Source organism: Monodon monoceros, unplaced genomic scaffold (genome assembly GCF_005190385.1).
Source record: "Monodon monoceros isolate NGI ecotype Baffin Bay Population unplaced genomic scaffold, NGI_Narwhal_1 Super_Scaffold_20, whole genome shotgun sequence".
Classification (NCBI taxonomy): domain Eukaryota; kingdom Metazoa; phylum Chordata; class Mammalia; order Artiodactyla; family Monodontidae; genus Monodon; species Monodon monoceros.
In genome coordinates, this window is record NW_021703777.1 from 102057378 (window position 1) to 102062295 (window position 4918).

The 4918-nt window shown below is 37.6% G+C and overlaps 1 pseudogene; it reads left to right on the top strand.

The window, feature by feature from the left end:
- The first annotated feature begins 977 nt into the window (after positions 1–977).
- On the top strand, positions 978–2409 carry LOC114902444 (annotated as a pseudogene).
- Positions 2410–4918: the final 2509 nt, after the last annotated feature.

The window sequence follows — 4918 nt, forward strand, 5'->3', positions numbered from 1 at the left end:
TGAAATAGTGACCAGACACTCCATAGGTAAGTGATGGGGAAAAATGGGCTATCTTGGTTTACAGTCAGGAGAAAGACAGCCATCCCCCTTCCCTCCTAAAAAGAAAAAAACTAACTTTAGTGCCTTTGAGACAGGATGAAGAAGATCCTGCCTTCTCACTATAGTATTTTGGGATGTAAGTGAATCTTTTTGATGGCCTGATAAACCTGCATGTCTCTAACTTTTTTCCAGCTAGAGATGACTCCAAGTCTGAGCTTCCTACCTTTTTAAATGTAAATACCTAGGGAGATAGGCTTCAGTTCCTCCCACCTGAGGCTTAGGGACCCCATCCAGGCTGTAACAGCTTGGCCCTCAGAACAGAACAATTAACTAGACAAAGGGCTACAGATATAATTCTCATGGTATGTGAAAAGGGAAATGCTTTTAGGTAAAATGAAAGCAAACATTCCCGATCTTTATATCATATACAGGTATACCTCACTTTATTGTGCTTCACTTTATTGCACTTCGCAGACATTGAGTTTTTTACAAATTGAAGGTTTGTGGCAACCCTACCTGGAGCAAGTCTCTTGGTGCCATTTTTTCCAATAACATTTGCTCACTTCATGTCTCTGTGTCACATTCTGGTAATTCTTGCAACATTTCAAACTTTTTTTATTATTATTATATTTCTTATGGTGATTTGTGATCAGTGATCTTTGACGTTACTATTATAATTATTTTGGTGTTTCACTAACCCAGCTCATATAAGATGGTGAACTTAATCGATAAATATGTGTGCTCTGACTGTCCACCCACTGGCTGTTCCCCATCTCTCTCTCTCCTCAGACCTCCCTATTTCTTGGGACACAACAATATTGAAATTAGGCCAATTAATAACCCTACAATGGCCTCTAAGTGTTGATGTGAAAGGAAGAGTTGCACTGTCTCTCACTTTAAATCAAAAGTTAGAAATGTTGAAGCTTAGTGAGGAAGGCATGTCCAAAAGCCAAGACAGGCTGAAAGCGAGGCGTCTTGCACCAAACAGCCAAGTTGTTAATGAAGAAGAGGAGTTTGCAGCTAGCAAATATTGGTTCATGAAGTTTAAGGAAAGAAGCCATCTCCGTAACATCAAAGTGCAAGATGAAACAGCAAGTGCTGATGTAGAAGCTGCAGCAAGTTATGGAGACTCTCCAGCTAAAATAATTAATGAAGGTGGCTACACTAAACAACAGGTTTTCCATGTAGATTGAACAGCCTTCTATTGGAAGAAGATGCTTTCTAGGACTTTCATAGCTAAAGAGGAGAAGTCAATGCCTGGCTTCAAGCTTCAAAGTACAGGCTGACTCTCTTGTTAGGCGCTAATGCAGCCGGTAACTTTAGGTTGAAGCCAATGCTTATTTATCATTCTGAAATAATTAGGGCCTTTAACAATTATGCCAAATCTACTCTGGCTGTGCTCTATCAATGACACAACAAGGCCTGAATGGTTTACTGAACATTTTAAGCCCACTGTTGAGACCTACTGCTCATAAATATAAGATTCCTTTCAAAATATTACTACTTATTGACAATGCACCTGGTCACCCAAGAGCTCTGATGGAGATGTACAATGAGATTAATGTTGTTTTCATGCCTGCTAACACAACAGCCATTCTGCAGCCCATGAATCAAATAGTAATTTTAATTTCCAAGTCTTATTATTTAAGAAATGTATTTCATAAGGCTATATGTAGCTGCAATAGATAGTGATTCTTCTGATGGATCTGGGCATAGTAAATTGAAAACCTTCTGGAAAGGATTCACCATTCTAGATGCCAGTAAGAACATTCATGATTCCTGAGAAGAGGTCAAAATATCAACACTAACAGAAGTTTGGAAGAAATTGATTGTAGTCCTCATGGATGATGTTGGTGGTGCTGTAGCAGAGGAAGGAACTGCAGATGTTATGGAAACAAGAGAACTAGAACCAGAACTAGAAGTGGAGCCTGGAGATGTGACTGAATTGCTGCAATCTCATGATAAAAGTGAAATCGATGAGGAGTTAGTTCTTATGGATGAGCAAAGAAAGTGGTTTCTTGAGATGAAATCTGCTCCTGGTAAAGATGCTGTGATGATTGTTGAAAAGGCAATAAATGATTTAGAATATTAAGTAAACTTAGTTGATAAAGCAGTGGCAGTGTTTGAGAGAATTGACTTCAATTTTGAAAGAAGTTCTACTGTGGGTAAAATGCTATCAAACAGCATTGCATGATGCAGAGGAATTTTTCCTGAAAGGAAGAGTCAGTTGATGGGACAAACTTCATTGTTGTCTTATTTTTAAAAATTGCCACAGACACCCAACCTTCAGTATCCACCATCCTGATCAGTCATCTGCCATCAACATCGAGGGAAGACCCTTTCACCAGCAAAAAGATTATGAGTTGCTGAAGGCTGATGTTGGTTAGCATATTTTAGCAATAAAATATTTTTAAATTAAGGTACATACATTGGTTTTTTGGACATAATGCTATTGCACACTAGACTACAGTATAGTGTAAACATAACTTTTATTGGCACTGAGAAATTAAAAATTCATATAAATGACTCTATTGTGATATGCACTTTATTGTGGTGGTCTGGAACTGAACCCACAATATTTCCAAAGTATGCCTGTGCAAGTTCTGTGTCTCATGAGGCTAAGTCTTACAGGAACACGAGAAAATGAGAGATTATCTTCCATCTGCTGAAAATTAAAGAAAGATAAAGAGAAAATCTTGACAGCAGCCAGAGTAAGAAAGGCAACACATAGAGAGGAACAAAGACAGGAATTATAAAAGTATAAAAAAATGTTGTGAAAGTACTGAAAGCAAAATCATACTATAATTCTGTACTTGAAAAAAATAAAGGCAAAATACATTGTGGGACAAAAGAACCTGAGAGAATTGATAACTAGTATGTCTGAATCACAAGTAATGTGAAAAGAGATTCTTTAGGTAGGAGTAATATTATCTAGTCAGAAACTTTGGGAAACTGTTGAGTAATTTCTTATAAAGTTAAAAATTTAAATATTCAAAAATCAATAACTTCTATATAAATTATGGACAGCAGTTCAAATAGCAATTCAGTGCTTATAGCTTTTGCTATGTTGGTTTAGGTTTGTCCAAAGGATGTATAGTCAGGGATTAGATTGAAACTGTGTAGTTAGTTCAAGTCTCAGTTCAGTTCAGAGGCTTTCTCAGGCTGGTTTTTGTTTGTCCCACACAGACATGATTTAGGGTTTAGGCTACAACATGCATGAATGCATACACAGGCTGACCTCGTTTTATTGCACTTCGCTTTATTGCGCTTCACAGATACTGTGCTTTTTACAAATTGAAATTTTGTAGCAACCCAGCATTAAGCAAGTCTATTGGTGCCATTTCTTCCAACAGTATTTGCTCACTTCTCTGTGTTTCACTTTGGTAATTCTGACAATATTTCAAACTTTTTCATTATTATTGTATCGTTATGGTGATCTATGGTCAGTGATTTTGGTGTTTACTACTACAGACTCGCTGGAGGCTCAGATGATGGGTAACAATTTTTAGCAATAAAATATTTTAAATTAAGCTATATGAATTTTTTTAGACATAATGCTACTGTACACTTCAAGGACTATATATAGTGTCCATGTATTTTTATATGCACTGGGAAATCAAAAAACTTATGTGCCTCACTTTATTGCACTTTATTGCGGTGAACTGGAACTGAATTGCAGTATCTCCAGGGTATGCCTATAAAAAGAATTAGGGGACCCCCTTTTCTGGCTCTGTCCCCTCTAGTATTTCCTGCTCTCAGTCCCACTCACCTGAGACCCTTTCAATATTTTCCTCTGGTCATAAACAGAGAGGTAAGTCTATCACTGTTCTAGTTGCTGACACCACTGTGACTGGAACCCAAGACAGAAGTCAAGCCACGAGAAGGAAAAGACAAAAAACAATAAACTCATCCTTGTGAGGGGTGCTTCTTAACGTTTGAGTCCATTCCATAATTCACCTGCCTTAATTTTCAGATTCTTCAGATAGCTTGATTTTTTATTTTTATGTATGCATGTGTGTATGTATTTGCCAAATTTTAGCTGTAGTAAGGGCCAGAGATGCATTCTGGAGAGCTTCACTGTCTTAGTTAAACCAGAACTCCTTCTATATACTTAGTTTTAAATTTGGATTACTTTATACTTCTGCTAATGAGTTTTTGCTTTTAGAACACTAATTGGTTCTTTTTTAAAATCTCCATGACACTCTCTGTAATTTTACCTTCCTTTCAGAAGTTTTCCAAGATTTTACCTTATTTTTATATGTAGTTATTATAGTTTTATATTTTCAATAACCTATGTCCATTTGGTCCAGTATCTGATGTTTTCACCTATCTGTTTCTCCTGGCTGTCATTTGTGTTTATTCTCAGGCATTGTTGTTTTCCTCTGTACCCGGTATCTTTGACCTCACGTTGACCATTTCAAAATCTATTTGTATAGAGTTTGCTTAACCGCGTCCACTGTGCTCCTAAAGGCCTTTGTAGTCCAGAGCTACTTTAAAACAATTTGATGGCTTGTGCTTCTTCGACCTTCCAGAACATGTGGACACAAGCTGTAAATATGCATGATGGCTGGTTTAATTCCAGCTCTTGCTTCCACTGAGGGTGTCTTACTTTGGATTACTACTTCATTTTGTGATGAGTTGAATCCCCAGCATGGGCTCTGGGTTTTGATTTATGTCCCTTTTATTTTGGGAGGTAATCAGAACCATAATCCCAGTTTACTGAGATTTGATAATGCCTCTTAGAAAAAAGCACAGTTGTGTTCCATTTCCTCTTCAGGTTTTTTTTTTTTTTGCGGTACGCAGGCTTCTCACTGCTGTGGCCTCTCCCGTTTCAGAGCACAGGCTCCAGACACACAGGCCCAGCGGCCATGGCTCACGG